This window comes from Papaver somniferum, chromosome 5, assembly GCF_003573695.1.
Source record: "Papaver somniferum cultivar HN1 chromosome 5, ASM357369v1, whole genome shotgun sequence".
NCBI classification, from domain to species: domain Eukaryota; kingdom Viridiplantae; phylum Streptophyta; class Magnoliopsida; order Ranunculales; family Papaveraceae; genus Papaver; species Papaver somniferum.
This window is the reverse complement of record NC_039362.1, coordinates 147,138,375-147,157,454: the sequence shown is the minus strand read 5'-3', so window position 1 is coordinate 147,157,454 and position 19,080 is coordinate 147,138,375.

Here is a 19,080-nt window from a genome sequence, read left to right as displayed (position 1 = left end):
CTAACCGAGGAGGACATGGAGAGTCCTCGTTACCGCCGTTTCCACAGGTTCGTCAATCATCCCACAAGTGACTGCAGAGTCTTGAAACGCATATTCAGGGAAAAGGTTGAATCAGGAGAGCTTAACTTGGGGACTGAGGGAGTACACAGAAACCCCCTCCCAGTCAGAACTTTCACTCTATCTGAACCACCTGTCAAGGAAGCAGTTCAATCCTTAATTGAACATGCCTGTGAATTGTTGTACCTATCAAAGGCTCAAAGGAAAGACATGTTTGCTGCATTAAACCACATCGTGTCAGGAAAACGTTTGGTGATCCAGGAGATGCTCTCTGAACCTTCAGTAACGGACAAAGAAATGTATGACTAGGGACTGCTCACCACAATACATCTCAAAGGAAATGAATTCAGAAGAGTGTTCATTAATGTTGGCACAACCATCAACATCATTTCTTTGAAAACTCTCAGAGCCGCTGGCATTACTCGAAAAGAAGCTACACATACTCCCATGTCAATAAGAGATCACGAAGGGACACTCATAGACGCATACGGCCATATCACCCTCAAGGTCAGAGAAAACTCGGTCTGCACTGAGACCAAGTTTTATATAATCCGGGAAGATCCAGGATATGACATGATTCTTGGACGACCTTGGATTCATGCCGGAAAAGTGACTCTAATGCCTTCAATTGAAGAAAACTCTAACTCAGAAGAAATAGAACATACTTTATTATTCGAGCATCTGAAGGAAGTTAAAGCCTTGGTAGAATTAGCACAGAAACCTGTAGAAAGTGCACACTCTTTCATCAAAAGGTTCCGTACTCAGGCAAGTCTTATTCCCCTTCATGCACCTATATTACCAATGTTTAATCATGTTGCCCTGGTCCGGGGACTTCTTCCCACTGACAACTTAGCCGTTGCAAAATGCTATGAGTGGATAGCCTCACCATGGAAATATTAAACCAAATGGTTGAATACAAAGCTTCTTCAAACCGAGCATTCTATTAAGAGGTTTATTGTTGAAGACACGGCTAAACATAACAGACAGTACTCTGGATACTCCCCTTTGCATGAGTGTCCATATGTGCCACAACCTTGGAATCCCACCACACGAGGAATTTCAAATTAAAAAAAATATTCAAGGCGCGGACAACCAATCCCAACAAATTTCATGAAGGCGACCTAGTTCTCAAAGCATCTAAGCGCAACCTTCATTCTGCAAGAAACTCCAATTGGGAAGGACCTATCATGGTTGCTAAATCCATAGCCAGAGGATACTACAAGCTAATCAACACGGACGGTAGGACCATGCAAGTGATACATGAGAATTGGCTCAAATAATTTGACGCCTGAGATCATTGGATATTTGAGGTATCGGACGTTTGAACATTCGCAACGTCTGGATTTTGCATTTAGGATTTTCTTTCAAAACGTTTGAAATACTTGCATTCAATATTTGAGTTTAGTAATTTATCAAAGTTCAGTTTGTTTTACTTAGAAGAAAATCTCTATCAAATCCCAAAGAAAATCCTCCAATCATCTACTTATCGAAAACCAAGAAATAAAATCTCACATCTCTCAGAAGTTCAGAAGTTCAAGAGATTATGCAAAATAAATCAAAGAAAATCAGCAAAGAAAGATTTCGCTCCTCTGCATCCTTCAATACTTGTAAGGCCTCCTTCTCCATATTCATCTCTTCAGTCAGCCTAGCAATCTTGTCTTCCTTCTCCGTCACAGCAGCATTGGGAAAGGTATGTTCTTCTCACATGAATCCTTAATGGAATTTATCTTCTTAAGAAGCCACTTCAGGTTGAAGCCAAGTCTCTCAGAATTCTCCAAATTGAACTCCCAATCAAAGAGTACATCTGGAGTAACAATATTTCTGGCCCTAGTGCATATAATAAGCGCGCTTGCATGGTTAAATAATAACACTTACTTGGCAACACGCAAGATAACGCTTACTTGCATGGTTAAAGAGCGCGCTTGGCATCCCTGGTAACGATGATGTGACCAAATTTCCACCATATCTTCTCGTACAAGTCGGCATATCCAATAGGAACGTTGAATCCACCAACTAGTTCGTGGTATGGGTATGATGCATCAAATGGAGGATCAAAAGTAATCCCTGCACTCGGGTATTCATGCACCACTATACGATTCTCAATTACTGGAGCAACTTCTACAGTCATGTCGACAGCTTCCTCAGTTTCTTCAACACATGGTTCGGCTTCTTCCGTCACTGGAGCAACAACAATTGAAGTCCCGGTTTCCTTAATGATTTCAGCAGCAATCCCCTCATGGCCTTGAAGTGCAGAGGCGGTTTTCCCGTTAACAATAACCACAGGGTTGTTCGAATCATCATTATTGGTTCCATTATTCTCAACTTTGGCATTTAGTACCTAATACGAAGATTACATGAGATTAGAGCAATCTAAACATGGAAACCAAATGGAATCATAAAATACAAAATACAAGTGGTATAACATCATCAAAGTTCATCATTATGCATTCAATACACGAGCAAATTGCGTGAAAGTCATAAAAGCACGTTTTACAACGAGCTCATCTGAGAGGATTCTACACTGTCATGTACGAAACTACGAACTGGGAGCAATTGGTGTAGAATTTAAAGTTGAGTTATATACCAATCTCTTAGTATGGATGTTCTCTACAACATATCAAAATTTCATGACTATGGATGAGCGAGTAAAAAGATGCGGCCAAAACATCGAGCTACACGCCAGCTGAGAAATTTCTGAAACTCTCCTGGAAGTTTACTGTTTCGCTGATTTAGACCCCTAAATGTGCTCAAAACCTCAAAAGATTCTATATAAAAGATGGGAAATTTCCTGGGCATCAAGATACATGGGTAGATCGCGGAAATCTGACATCGGACGAAGATTTCATGATGTTTTTGCTAAAAGATTGAGTTCTGAATTTTCCGATGACATATTTCGGCAAAGTTTTTCGTGTATTCACATGGATTCCCATTCATTCATTCATAAATCAACAATTTTATGCTTTTGTGGATAAAATGCAAGGGAAATACTTACTTGGGTTGTCTCTGAAACTTTTAAAAGATCAGAATTGCCCGTGTCAGCATCAAGAGTATCGTTACTTCCATTCGGTTTTGAACCTTGGGAATTTTCTTTATCTCCATCCTCCGCAGATGAACGAGCATCAGTACTGTCCACTTCCATGGAAACATCCTCCTGGATATATTCTCAAACAATTAGCATTTTATATACGAAGCATCATATTCGATTATATGAAGAAGTACTCACATCATTTTCTTCTTCAACACTCAAGTCAGAAACCGTTTGCCCAGCAGCAGAGAATTGAAAGCCGTCAATACTTGATGGAGCAAATTCTGTAACCAAATAACGAATATTGGTTTTATGATCCTAATAGTACAAAAAGGAAAGGGTCACGGTGGAAAAGTATTGACAACTCACCAAAGAAACAACTGGGGACTTTATGGTGTTAGGCAACAACTTGCAATTCTTGTTCCTGCCCTCTCCACCGTGAATAACTGTTTCTGATTCTGATAAGTTTACTTCAATTCGAGGTCTCACAGTACGACCGTCCTGCAAAAATAAATTGACGCAATGATCAAAAAGCAATTATTTTAATTTTATGAAGATTGCGCAAAGATACATACTGGTGAACATCCTGGAGATGCCTTTCGCTTACACGCCAGAGATATGTTTCAATCTTGGTCGAGAAGCAATCATCTCAGCAGAAGGAGGATCTTTCACTAAAGGTTGGTTAACTTTTACGAAATCGCGTAATGCTCAAGCTGTTGATCCCAAAAATCTATGTAACCTGGAGTTATATATGTAATTCGTTCAGAACAAGGGAACCAGTAAGAGCTTCCTTCCACATATGCGCGATCTAAACAGGTCTTAAGCTTCTCCACTGATGGTTTACTCCTTCGAAAAGTTGGAACACATTGATACATACCCATTGGACGAGTTGCTCTATCGATGTTGTATTCTTATACTGAAAAGTCTCCATACATTGTTGATATCAAATGACCCGGAGTACAACTCAACATGAAAGATCTCTCGCCATCACTCAAGTCAGCGCCTGATTTCAAAGTCATACTTTCTTCAGTATTGAAGGTTGACAAATGATAAACATAAGAAGGAATTGACACCCAGGGGCGAAAATTAAACTCAGATTCATTGTCTAACACATCAATGAGACGTGTCTTGGATTGAGGTTTCTTTGTAGACCAACGCATAATCCTGGCATTATCCTTCTCAGAAAAAATACGACGAGCATCAACAGCATTCAGTCCTTGCAAGGTATTACGAGGAATAGGTACATAATTCTTGAAGCGTTCCCACATCAAGGCTTGGAGAAACATCGTATTAGCGTAGCATTCAATCTTCATAAAGCCATTCGAAATGCTGGAGTCTATAACCAAGGAGTCTAGGTTAGAGTACAAAGAACCCAAGAATAGACTACCTATGGGAAGTTTTTCACCTTGAGACATCTTAACGGCAAAAGGAACTACAAAAAGCTTAAGCAAAGTTCCAATATCTTCAAATACGTCCCTGGACAGCCATAAACACAAGAAAACAACAATAGATAGCATACCATCGACAGGTCTATCAAGAGGAGTATCTCTCGACCACCAGTGGGTATAACAACCTTTGCCAGACACTTTATTAATTCTCTGCATCTTGGCTGTTAAGATGTTAGAAACTGCTGCCTCATCTGCCAAAGCTTTCCAAAAAAGTTACCCGTGATTGGGAGATGCAATAAAGCAACTACATCCTCCAAAGTGATGGTAAACTCTCTCCATCTGCATATGAAAGTATGAGTTGGAATGCACCAGGGAGAAAGTAGAGCTACAATAGCTCGCGCATCATGAAAAATGAACAAGTTTCCAGATGTTTGGATAGCCCTGGTCACCTGTGCACTATCCAACATGGCTCTAACACGAGGAAAACCCAGCATGTGTCTCGCCCATCCAGAGAATTTTTCTAAAGGTCGTCGAGAAAGCTTAAATTCTATAATCGACGCAAGAAAAAGTCCTCGTTCAAGGCAAAATCGAATGGCTTCTCGAGGAGTCACCAATTTCTTCTGAAAAACCTCCCTGGGATTTATCAGAAGACGAAATGCTGGAGTTTTGAGGCGTTTTTCAATTCCCTGCTGAACCACGAAGAATGCATCATCTACATTTGGAACGTTTTTGATTCCAGGTGTTTCTTCTTCTTCATCACCAACGGAAGTTTCATCCATACATGTGTTGTGACTACTCTTTTTCCTGTAGTCTACGTAATGTATACAACTCAGAGGATCATATACTAAGTAGTATTGATGCCTATGTTGAACTGATGATGCTAAGTAATAAATGATGATCGCAATAATAACGAAGAACACAAATATAATGTAAAAGCTTCTAAGTTATCATGAGACACGAGAGATTACGTGGTTCGACTTTCGTCTACGTCCACGGGTTAATGAGTGATTGTTTTGTATTGAGTATGGTAGTTACAAAGATCTTAATGGTGTTTACAGAGATCTTAAATGATTCTCAAAGTAATAGAGAGAACTCAAGTTCAAGGATACTTAAAGTTCCAAACATTAAAGAGGTATAAGCTTAAGACTAGATCTTCTCTACTAGATATTGATGCCCCTAGTTTGTTGGTGAGGCTTGGTATTTGTAGCCCCTTTTGCTCTAGGTATATCTTTGCTGCCTCTAGGTCTACCATTCGCTGATATACCTTTCGTACCAATGGTACCTTCATTCACCGCATGCTTTCTCCAGTCGCATTCTGCCACCTCAGCTGACCCACGTTCCTTCGGGAACTTTCCAACCTTAGTACAGGTTGTACCTTCGTTCACCGCCAGCTTCTGCCAACCGGGTTCTGCCACGCCTTCTCTCTTCACGTGCTTTGATTATGCGTGTAGATAAGAGATTTGTGCATTTAATGCTGATTAGATGCGTCATCTAACTCTGTCCCTTCGCCAGCTGCCTCCTTGTAGACTAGGCTTTTACTCTTCTTATCTCAACCGTCGAGGCATCCTTCCTTGGTACGGGATAAAGTAGATCTGCGAAGGTATCCTTTGTTACTCAGGATTCTCTGTATAGCGAAGGCTAGACAGTTAAGTTTGTATGTGGCCACTAAGATCGTGACACGTGCTCCGCAGAATATTGGTATTCACAGTTTGCCCCTTTTCTTTCATATTCTACCGTTTGGTAGAATTGGAAGAAAACTTCCGTTACGCCGCCATTTTTGCACGTACCGATTGAGTGGTTCCTATATGTCCTTTCACGCAATAACTTCCCCTTGAATTTCGGGACCTCCAAATTTTTGGATTCTCCAGCCGCCTATAAGATGGGAATAAAGAGAAGGAATTTTCATTAACTCCTTTTCCCTTCCTCGAACTGTCGCTCTCCATCCCTTTCCTAGAGATTTTTTTTCCTGCTGCTAACTGCTCCATTTTTTCTTTTACTTCTTCGAAGTTCTGATCAGCGTCTCATTGTTCAAATAAGTGGTTCTTACTCGTTGTTGTTGCTTTCATACTTCTTTATGCTTAGTTCCGCATCTCCTCTTTCGATTGCTGGATGTTGTTGTGGTGCTTGCATGTGAGAATTATAATTCTTTTTTGCCCATTCTCGTTGTATAAGGGCTTGGGTTTTATCCTATTTTGCATTTTGATGATGATCTTTCCTTGATTGTTCTTCATATGCAACTCCGATCATGTGATGAATGACCCTTGATTTTTCCCGTGATGAGTTTAAACTCTTCATTTGGTTGGTTTAATAAAACCCATGCCCAAAGTATGTTGATTTTTTCCCCTGGTCTGTTTTTGTAATGGACTGTGATTTTTCGTCCGCCATTGTTGATTGGGATGTTTCTCCTGTTGGTGTTAGGAACCATTGGTCTTCCGAAGAAGCCTGTGGATAAGGAACGAAGGCCCTCTTTGTCTACGGACTTACCTCCGAGAATGGATCATCCTGGTGCTACGCCATCTCCATCATCTGAGGATACTGAGGTATCTGCGAGTACTGAGATGACTATGATGTCTGAGGCTGTTGTGGTCGCAGAGGTAGAAGAAGTTGTTGTTGGGGATCTTCCACATCCTCCGCCTTATTATGAGCTTCAGAGGCTTCAACTGCGTGATAAGGATAACTTTGCTCATCTATCCATTGCTGAGATTACCAAGTCTTTTCGTCTCCATAAGTTCGAGATTTCCTTCGTCAATGGCCCTGATGTTCTCACCGAGTCTCCCATCCGGGATTTTCCTTATGATGAGAATAACCTCCTGATTATCGTTGGCCAGTTGGCCGCAGGTATGCTCCTCCCTTTGTTTAGTAGAAAGGATCTCTTCTACTATGACGTTTTATCTACGAGGGACGACCCGCAAAACAAGACTCAGGTTAGAGGAGTTACGCAATATACTGGTAATTTCTGGCGTTCCCTTCATGAGAGATGGTACCGTAGCAATGGTAAAATAACTCTGGAGTCTTATGATCCCTTTTCTGAGGGGAGATCTAAGCGAGAGGATTATACCCCCACAAACTTCAATGCTACGTATGCTGATGCTATTCAGAAGAGTAACCTTCTTCCTTGGAGTGTTGGTCCTCGTCGTATCCATGTTACTTCCAAGCAAATTAGGGAGGGTAATAACCTTCGTCTGTTGGAGGAGATCGATAAGACTGGTTTGACTGTTATTCCTTATTTTGCTAGGCTACCTTTGCCGAAGTCTGATCGCATCCGCCTTGACCATGATGATCGTTGGGCTCGTACTCCTCTTCGTGTGGTGGGTCCTTGGGCCTATGGATTTACCACCGCTGATCCTCATGTTCCCCGCATATATTTTTCTTTACCCGAGAAGTATGATGGATAGCAGCCTTGGGTTTTCAATCCCGCTGCTTCTCATGCGGTAACCTTCGTTTTTCCTTGAAGGTTCTTTTCTTTGATTATCTTTGCTTTAACGTATTTGTTTGGTACTCTGATGGCTTTCTTTTGTATCCTGCCCCTGCTTCGTCTGCTGGGACTGCTCCGGGATCTGTTGCTAGGACTGTCCCTGGCTCTGCTAGTAATCCAGTAAAGAAGAGAAGGGTTTCACCTGGTGTGCTTGAGTCGTCTTCTGCTGGAGATTATGTATTTAGGGCGTTCCCTCCGGTGGTGACGCAGTATGGTGGTGATTTCTGGCGCATTCTCCGGTATTTATGTGATGCTTCAGTTTTTAGGGAAAAGCCAGCAAAGCTTTTTAATTCCGAGCCTAGATCAGGAGAGGTCGCGGGTTCAGGGTATTCCTCTCCTTGATTGAAGTATTTCTTTTTGATGCCTTTCTAGAACAAAGTATGCCCATTCGTGGGTTCTTTTGATGTTTTCAACTGTGGTTGATGTGTGTTTGCCCCCCTTTTTTCCTTGAAAGTTGATTCCCGTTGCTTTTAAATGGAGAAAAGCATCTTTACTTATGCGCTATTTTATCATTCATAATTGTTTTTGTGTTTGTCTTGGGCAGTCTCCTTCTCTTGAGGTAATCTTGGTAGACTTTGCCCCTTTGCTGGGTTTGAAATCTTCGTAATTGTCTCTGATTTGCTGACAGCAATAGTCTTCATTCTGGTTCCTGGCTTATCACACTCAGTCATGTATTAATCCAAAGGCCGTTTTCTTCATTATTGCTCTTTGAATCACATGATCGAGTTTGAGCCACCATTTTTCTTCATTTGCTTATCTGTTCCGTATTTGCACGGGTTCGATTCTTGAATAACCTTCGTTTCTGAGATTAATAGGTTCCTTTTGGCATAAAGTATACTTTTACCTAAGCTATATAGGGTTAAGCGTGGTGGCCCCTGGCATTTTTCTTGAGCATACTTCTCACGTTGTTCCCTCATTTAGCTCCTTAGTGCTGCTTCTGTTGCTAAGATATCTTCGTTGGAGGACGATCTGAGGAAAACTCAGAGATCCCTAGAAGCTTTCTTGTTGGCTCTTGAGAGAGCAAATAATGCTGCCAAGGTTGCTGAAGATGGGCGCAAAGCTGCTGATTCTGCCTTGGCCGCTGAGTCTTCTAAAGTCATAGGTTCGTTCCTTTTTTACCTTAGCTTTTTCTTTGTTCTTGCTTGGCTGCATAGTCCTAAGACAACCTTCGTCTGCCAGCCGGTAGCTCTAGTGAACTTAGATGTCTCCGGGATCAAGTATCCAAGTTAACCTCCTATGTATGGTATTATCAAAAGAAATCTGATAACCGCTGAGTCTTCTAAAGTCATAGGTTCGTTCCTTTTTTACCTTAGATTTTTCTTCGTTCTTGCTTGGCTGCATAGTCCTAAGACAACCTTCGTCTGCCATCCGGTATCTCTAGTGAACTTAGATGTCTCCGGGATCAAGTAGCCAAGTTAACCTCCTATGTCTGGTATTATCAAAAGAAATCTGATAGGATGATGAACGTAACCGTCCATAATGAGGCCCAACTTTCCCTTGATTCTGCTCATAATGCGGACTTAGTGAAGCAGATGGCTTTGCTTCATAAGGAATGTGACGAAGCCCTTAATTGGAAGGAGAGTCTCATTTCAAAGCAAAAGGAGGATATTGCCTTAGTCGAGAAACGTCTCTCAGCCCAAGAAATTATCCGCAAGAAGTATCATGCATATTTTGAAGATGCCTGCGCTTCCTTAGCTAAGGTTGCTGCATAACGAAATTTCTTAACTTCTGAGGTCTGTTCCCTTAAGAACAAACTTGTCGATACCGGCTCCGTGCCTTCTTCAATGTCTCATGCATCTTTAGTAAGAAGGTTGGAAGAGTGGGAGAGTGTTTACCAAGTTTTATCCTCCGAGAATGCTTCGCCCTGGATTGATGTTGATGATCTCCGGACGGAAAGGGATACCCTCATGGAAGATCTTGACGCAGCTAAGGTGGATCTTGCTGAGGCTCAACATAGTTTAGAAGAATCCCTTAGCCATGCCGGAGGTAGCTTAGGATACTTATTTTTCCGTAGCATCCTTTGTGTCTTTACTGCTTTTTCTTGTTGCTGATACCCTTCATATCTGCAGGTCTCCAGGAGCAGCTAGTGGGTGCAAACACCAAGATTAGTCGTCTGAGGGTCAAATATCTTCGTTGGAGATATCTCGCCCGTTTGATGCTACTTCTAAGTTTAAGGCTGAAGCGCTTCAGCAGGCTAATGACCGTCTCAGTGCTCAGATGACGGAGCTTCGTCAGAAATCGGCTTCGGATTTTGAGTCTCAAGCTTCTCAGATGAAGGTGAAATTTGAGCGTTCTTCCATTGGTTACATTAACGATGCCTTCGTGGAGGCTGAGCTCAAGTCTGAAGGATTTGTCTTCCCTCGTCTTCCTTACCCATGATCATGTTATGTTCACTTTGTTTCCAACTGAACTTCTTTGTTGTATTATGCCCCCAGCTGAGGGGTCTTTGTTGTCTCCTTTACTTAAAACAACTCTTTGTCATGTTCTGATCCTTTGTCATCTGCAACTTTTAGGACGCGTTAGTCATATTTTGGTAACACTATTTTGGTACCTTTATTATTGCATGAATATATGTAGACGTGTTGTGTCTAATTATTTGCACATTCGAGTTATCACAAGGTGCTAAGGTATGTTTAACCTTTGGTGGAACATTCATCATCCTACCCAAGTATCCTTTGGCCAGAAGGTACCGTGGTGGCGAGGGCTCCTACGTAGGCAATAATTTTCCTGTAACCCTACGCGTTCAGCCCGATGGCTGCTTTACTTCGACAAGGTATCTCTGTAGGGATATCTTACTTTTTCTTACTGCCTCATGAATGGAGTAATCACTCCGAGGATCCAAGTATTAACACATGCGCAGTTGTGCCTTGCCTTGTCTCATAGTCAGTTCTGACGGAGGGTGTCTATTCTAACCCAGTTTGTATTTAATAAAAATATACTTTTTCTTAGCAAAAAGTTTCTTTCATAGATTAGTTAGGTTTATAATACCGTTGATCAGGGATAGAACATGGTGGAATATTGCCCCTTCCTTTCTTCTCCTGAGTAGTAACCATTCGCTTACAAGTAGTACTTCTTTAGGTACATTGCGTTCCAAGGGTGTTGCAATACTTCACCTTTAAGATTTCTTAGGTAGTATGATCCTTTCCCAGCAATATCGTGTATGATGTAGGGTCCTTCCCATGTCGGAGCTAGTTTTCCCCATTCCTTCTTCTTTTGATATGGTGGTGTTTGACGTAGTACGTATTCTTCAACCACAAAGTTTCTAGGGATTACCCGTTTGTTGTATTCGCGATCTAGCCTTCGTTGGTAGTTTACCATCCTTTGCAAAGCCACTTCTCGCCTTTCTTCAAGATCATCAAGATTTTCTAGCATAAGATCCGTTGTCAGGTTCTTTTCCCATGCCTCTGTTTTTGTTGTTAGCAGTATTATCTCCGTCGGGATGACTGTTTCAGATCCGTAGGTTAGCAAGAACGGAGTTTCTCCCGTGGACGCCCTTCTCGTAGTTCGGTATTCCCATAGAACATTGTGTAGCTGCTCACACCATCTTTTCTTGTATGCCCCTAGCTTCTTTTTTAAGTTCATTTCTATCGTCTTGTTAGTGGCATACGCTTGTCCATCGCTCTTAGGATATATTGGAGTAGACTTGTTTTTCTGAATGTTGAACGTGTTGAATAACATGTCTATATTATTTCCTTCCAACTGTTTGCCATTGTCAGAGACTATGGCGGCTAGTATTCTGAACCTGCAAATGATTTGCTCAAACAATAATTTAAAGATATTTGTGTCCCTAATTCTTGCCAAAGCCCTTGCTTCTACCCACTTGGTGAAGTAATCCGTAGCCACGATAAGGTACTTTCTTTTCGATGTTCCCTCTATCAAGGGTCCAAACCCCCCATTTGACGAATGGCCATGGGCTGATGAATGAGTTCAGCTCCGTTGCTGGTGCTTTAATTTTTCTAGCAAAGCGTTGACATCTTTCGCAACGCCTTGACACGTTCTTTGCATCTTCGTCCATGCTTAGCCAATAGTATCCTTTCATCTTGGCTTTGATCGCCAAAGACCTTCTTCCGCTATGATTGCCAGCTTCTCCGCTGTGTATATCATGCACTATTCTTCTACCTTCGGATTGTGAGAGGCACCACATCAAAGGTCCAAGAAATGACCTTCGATACAGTTCTCCATCTCGTAGGTCTGTACATTACTGCCTTTGATTCGAGCTTCTTTGACATCTGCGGGTAAGGTACCTCTGTCAAGGTACTGGTGAATTGGGATTTGATAGACGCATTTATGTGTCTAATATGTCTCATTTGTATGTATTGTTAGTGCTCGATTTTGTATTTATTGTGTTATTTTATGTCTTTGTAGGAAATTTTAGAGAAATAAGTCCTTGCGGCGAAATGGGCTCGAAATGTAGTGTTTTACACCCCAGGACAAAGTACTAAAGACACCGTAGAAATGCACCGGAAGCACCCCAGAAATGCACCGGAGGAACCCAGAAAAAAATGTTGGAAACACCCCAGAAAAATTACTAAAGACACCCCAAGGGACATGTGTTATTCGGACTCCAGCAGCGGATAAGGGGCGACCACTGGATAAGGGGTGTCCTTCTTCTCAAATTCAAATTTCAGTTTTGGCGGGAATTTTTTTTTCTTCCCTGGCAGATTTCAATCGGATATTTGGAGGGGTTAGAGGTAGACTAAACCTCTGATTCTGGTTGGGTAGACGTGATATGGATATGGGAAGCTATTTTGGTTGTTGGAATCGATCCAGTTGGGCTTGATTCTCGGTTTAAAGAAATCAGGGAATACGTGGTTGAGAAAAGATACTCGGGATTGTGTCGATGCTGTATAGAAGATGGCATGCGTTTGCAACGTCTTGACACATTCCTTGATGATCTGGGAGCATGTTTGGAGCGTGTAAGCACTGGTTGACAGCGTGAGTAGGCAAGAAAGGAAAGAAAACAATCTGAGAATATTTTCTCTTTACTGCCGAGTCATGGGAAATATTTTGAAGTTATGGAGAGATTTGAGGGCCCTGTTGAGTATAAATAATTTTCTCCAGGTACAAGGAAGGGGTGTCGAGAGTTTTGGGAGCTAGGGAGAGCTAGAGAAGACGAAATCAGAGTTTAACAAAACTCTGTTTCTGCTGCTGCATGAAGATGAACACGAAGAACAATAGACTGTAAGAGACTGTCGTTCTTCAACAGTGACAGCGACAATGGAGTGTGGGTCGTAGTTTCCCAAAGACTACAACATTTCATATGTATCGTTCTTGTGTGACGCTTCCTGTGGGTCGCACATTAGCTGTTTACACCATTTTCTCTTCTTCTCATCATTTGTAAACCATTTTTGAGCCATAATAAATTATTTTGAGAGCATTTATACTATGATGAGCTAACTCCCTCGTAACCAAGGCAATGGAGGAAGCTATTCACGCAACATAAATGGGTAACTATTTCATTTAATTATATAATTCACCTAATCGCTGCTTTTGCAGAGTTTTAAATTGTTTGAATGATTGTCTTAATTATTTGTTATTCAGTTTGATAGGTTATGCTTGGTTTAATCTCTTGATAATCTATGCTTAAGGTTTACAAATAATGTTTGAGAATCTGTATGATTGATAGTGAATTAAAGATAAAATAGGACTTAAGAATTGAATAGAGTTTTGAAATATTTATCATTCAATTTTGCATAATAGTGGAATCTAGTGTCTTGGTTACCTCTCGCACCCATTGTTAATATTTTTGTATATATAATTTTATTAAATCTTTAAATTTAATCTTCACAATTCCGAGAGTTTGAACCTATTTATTACAACGACTCTCAAAAATTATAATCATTTTGGCGCCGCCGACGCGGATTTGTGCTTAGGTAGAATTTTTAGGTTTTTATTATTTTTTATTATTCCATTTGTTCTTTTTACGTCTCTTTGGTTGTGTCTTTGTATTACAGGTTTGAAGTTGGATACTAAAGACCTTGGAATCAAAGCTTAAAGCTAAAAGAGAAGGAAAAAAGACAAAGCAAAAAAATAAAGAAAAAAGAGAGAGAAAAAAAAAAGAGAGAAAAAGAAAAAAAGAGAGAATTATTTTTTTAAGAGACTTTCCATTTTTTTTGTAATTATTATTATTATTTTCTTTTCTTTGGACTGGACTGGACTGGACAATCGGGACATTATTTTTATTTATTTTTTTAAACCCTACGGAAGGGTACCCTTAAATACAAACTGTTTGCAGGGAAGGACGGCGATTACTATATCGTCTCGGCCCCTCGGGTTCGTACATGACATAGGAGTCGTGGCCCGAGTCGACTTCAACGGTTTATCCCCCGTCTGGTACGGGAGGTAAGTCCATCGAAACACTCGTGAATCTCCTGTAAGCGAGTTACTGTATTCCTTAAGATGATTCATTGATTGAGGACGAATTTGGACTGTTTTTAAATTCCTAGTAAAGGGCAAGGCCTGGCCAATACAAGATTAGGGTTCGGATTTTATCACCGCTCCCTTCTTGCGGCGCCTTAGGAAAACGAAACCTAACGCGAACCCAAGCTTAAAATTTGATTAGAACGAGACCGATAGGGTAACGAGCTTGGTAGGAAAATCTTTCGAAAAATATTGGTTACTCTTTTAGCATACTTCGAAGTTCATGATGGTTTCTGTGAGTTGAATGCGTGACTGCGCCGCCTTGTGATAGCGGTGAGGCCTTGGGTATCAAATCTCCATTGAGCTTCCCTCGCCTCAATTCAACTTAATTTGACTCGGATTGATTCCAGAGGGGTTTGCTTAAATTGTAACGAATTCCCTTTCGAAGGATTAGAAGCTGGTCTATAAAACAATCTAAGTGGAGCCATCATGCTTTTTGTTTGCTAGATTCTATAGGTTTGATTTGGTCGAGTCAACCTTGTTTGTGATTGTGTAGAGTTCCCTTGTAATTAAGAATGTCGAACTGGTATGATAGAAGCCAATACAATGATTATCGACCTGAATTTGAATATGGACATCATCCTTTCTATGACCATGTTGGGAATAGTGGTTGGGAACGCGAAACTTTTGAAGGTTATGGGTCATACCATGGTGAGCCCAATTACTATCCACATGCACACTGGTCATACGAGCAAGAAGCCTATAGCACTAGTTCCTCGTCTTTGGAGGATGCAATGAAACTATTGAAAAGTAGTCCTTTTTATGATCCTTATGATAATTCCTCTTTACTAGAGTCAACACGTAAATTAGCTGAGTCGACGCGTAAGTTAGCTGAGATGAATAGTATAATTATAGACGAAAGAACTACAATAATGAGTGAACCTTCTTTAGAAGACAACCTCAAGCGGATAGCTGAGACGAACGAAAGAATTGCTCGAAATTACTTGAATTGCCAATATAGTGTATCCAATAATACCCTTGAGAATGAAGATAGTTATTTACATAATCAAGATAACAAGGTTAGAATTGGTAGCACTACTTGTTTTGATGAGGTTCGATCTTTTTCATGTTATTATGATGAGGATAGTGTTGATGGAGAATCATACTTATGTAGGAATAGTGATCAGGAAATGGATACTCCAATTGAGCTTTACAATGATAATATTATTTATATTTCAAATCCAAATAATTTTAATAATTATTCACCTGTTCAAAAGGATGAGGATTTGACTAGAGATACCCTCGTTTTAGACGATGTAGTATTTCCTGTTTACAAAGCCGATAATGATTTAGAGGAACGAGTTTATTATGAGAATAATGTTTTAGAGTCTAGCGATTTAGAAACAATAGTCTTAGACGAAAAAGATGAACTCGTAGAGCTTTTAAATACAGAAGCAATTGACTATTTTCAGGATTCCAATGATCTAGAAATTAAGGAAATTGTAGCTAGTCTATCTAGAGATACCCAAAAATCTAAGTTTGGGGGTGATTATCATTCTCCTTGTGCCATACCTTTAGCTCTTACAGAGATCCCTCATTTTGGACTTGATATCTCTGCCTCGACAATTTTACAAGATTACCTTCATACTCGTTTTCCCGAACCTAATGATGTCCAGGAAGAAGTTCAGTCGTTAGAAACCCATCCTCAGGTTGATGTGGTTTGCCAAGGCTATGATCCCCAGATTGACTTTGTTTTCCCACCAAATAGTTTTCTTCCAACTGTGAGAACGTTTATATTCCAAATGTGTCGAATTTTAAGTTGTGAGACTAAACCTAAATGCTTTAGGAAATTAGAATCGACACATTTTCTTAAGAATGACCACCACTCTCATTGTGGTCAATTATGTAAGTCAAATCTTATTGACTTAGAGGATCCTTAGTTATTTAGGTTATTATTGTGCGCTTCTAAGATCATATTTGAGTTTTTCCAGACTCTAGGACCTAATGATTCGGATCCCACCTATGAAGAAACGCATCCAATGAAAATTTTCTATTTAGACCCTTTCATAGAACCTGAACCTGAACCACAATTAGATATAAATTTCTTAATCAGGAAACTAAGTAAGGGCATGCTAGTCTTGTTCACTTTCTTGGTTCATTGCAGTTTCCTTTGGTCAGCTCTATTTAGTTTTGAAGACCCACAGTTATTTCGACTGTTACTTTATGGTTCGAGTTGACTAATCCTTTCCTAAGTCTGGCTGAAGACTTTAAACTTAGCACTTCTTGGGAGGTATCCCATGCTCATACAACACGGTAATATCTTTCCTTAACTCTTTCGCTTCAAATGGTAACAGTTTCTCCTTGTTCATGCTTTGAGTTTCATCTTTAGAACATTGAGGACAATGTTAGATTTAAGTTTGGGGGTATGGGAGAAACTTTTTAGTTGCAATTATTAAACTCCAGAGCCTAGAAATTTATGCCTATTAAGGTTTGCACTAACCAATCTAAGTGGATGGGAACATCTTGGTTGTAGGAGTTGAGGAACCAATCTGATTAGATGGAAACATCTATAGAGTCTATTCATAAAAGCACAGATCTCAGGTGTTACAAATAAAATGATAGTTGCACCATATCTCGTTGAGTCCTTTTCATTTCTTTTTTTCATTTTATTTTTTCATTTTAAACTATGTTTCTCTAAGTGATTAGGTGGGGCACATGATTCAAGTTGTTACCACTGCTAGTGTGAATTAGAGTGACTGAGTTACTAATAAAAAAAAAAGGACCAGTTAGACCAATCAGAATAAGTATTAACACTTGGATACCAATATGCGTGTGTTCTCCCTGTTTCCGTCGCCTAAGCAAGCGTGGAATGCAGGACCCGTGGGAACTACCGTGTAATCTGCTGACAAGAAGCATGCGCTTGGATCAAAAAGATTTATTCATGCCGTTAAGTTAAAAAAAAATGGTTATTGTTCTGTGTAGTCAACTGCTGGTTCCCTTGTATTTTCCAGTTTGTTGATCTAGATTTAAGTTATTGACCACTGGTTCCCTTGTATATGCCAGTTGTGTTGATATTAGTCAGACCGATATCTCAGTCCATTAGGATAGATTCATTCTGGCAGTGGCCTTCAGACAGATATGTGAAACATCGATCATTTGGTTAACATCAAAACCATCTACATTTTTCTATTTCCATCTCCTTTTTCTATCCATATGATTAGTTTGGCTCCGAATATGATGTTCATAGTGCAACTGTCTGAGTAGAGCTCTGTCACTTTATATGAATTTTAGTATGCTTGAGTGAAAACTCGTGTACAACAATTGGAATTTCGCATCATGGTACTTCCTCCTATAGTCAATGATTGTATGCCAACCAAGGAGATTCTTTAGTGCCTTCCAAGGTTCTGCGTAGATAGTTAGGGTCTGGAGTAATGGTTTTGTGGGCACACCTCTGGTAAACCCTCCCGAGATTAACTCGGTTTTATTTATTTTTTATTAGTTTTGCTCGAGGACTAGCAAATAATAAGTTTGGGGGTGTTGATAGACGCATTTATGTCTCCAATATGTCTCATTTGTATGTATTGTTAGTGCTCGATTTTGTATTTATTGTGTTATTTTATGTCTTTGTAGGAAATTTTAGAGAAATAAGTCCTTGCGGCGAAATGGGCTCGAAAAGTAGTGTTTTACACCCCATGACAAAGTACTAAAGGTACCGCAGAAATGCACCGGAAGCACCCCAGGAATGCACCGGAGGAACCCAGAAAAAAAATGTTGGAAACACCCCAGAAAAATTACTAAAGACACCCCAAGGGACATGTGTTATTCGGACTCCAGCAGCGGATAAGGGGCGACCACTGGATAAGGGGTGTCCTTCTTCTCAAATTCAAATTTCAGTTTTGGTTGGAAATTTTTTTTCTTCCCTGGCAGATTTCAATCGGATATTTGGAGGGGTTAGAGGTAGACTAAACCTCTGATTCAGGTTGGGTAGACGTGATATGGATATGGGAATCTATTTTGGTTGTTGGAATTGATCCAGTTGGGCTTGATTCTCGGTTTAAAGAAATCAGGGAGTACGTGGTTGAGAAAAGATACTCGGGATTGTGTCGATGTTGTATGGAAGATGGCATGCGTTTGCAACGTCTTGACACATTCCTTGATGATCTGGGAGCATGTTTGGAGCGTGTAAACACTGGTTGACAGCGTGAGTAGGCAAGAAAGGAAAGAAAACAATCCGAGAATATTTTCTCTTTACTGCCGAGTCATGGGAAATATTTTGAAGTTATGGAGAGATTCGAGGGCCCTGTTGAGTATAAATAAGTTTCTCCGGGTATAAGGAAGGGATGTCGAGAGTTTTGGGAGCTAGGGAGAGCTAGAGAAGACGAAATCAGAGTTTAACAAAACTCTGTTTCTGCTTCTGCATGAAGATGAACACGAAGAACGATAGACTGTAAGAGACTGTCGTTCTTCAACAGTGACAGCGACAGTGGAGTGTGGGTCGTGGTTTCCCAAAGACTACAACATTTCATATGTATCGTTCTTGTGTGACGCTTCCTGTGGGTCGCACATTAGCTTTTACACCATTTTCTCTTCTTCTCATCATTTGTAAACCATTTTTGATCCATAATAATTTATTTTGAGAGCATTTATACTATGATGAGCTAACTACCTCGTAACCAAGGCAATGGAGGAAGCTATTCACGCAACATAAATGAGTAACTATTTCATTTAATTATATAATTCACCTAATCGCTGCTTTTGCAGAGTTTTAAATTGTT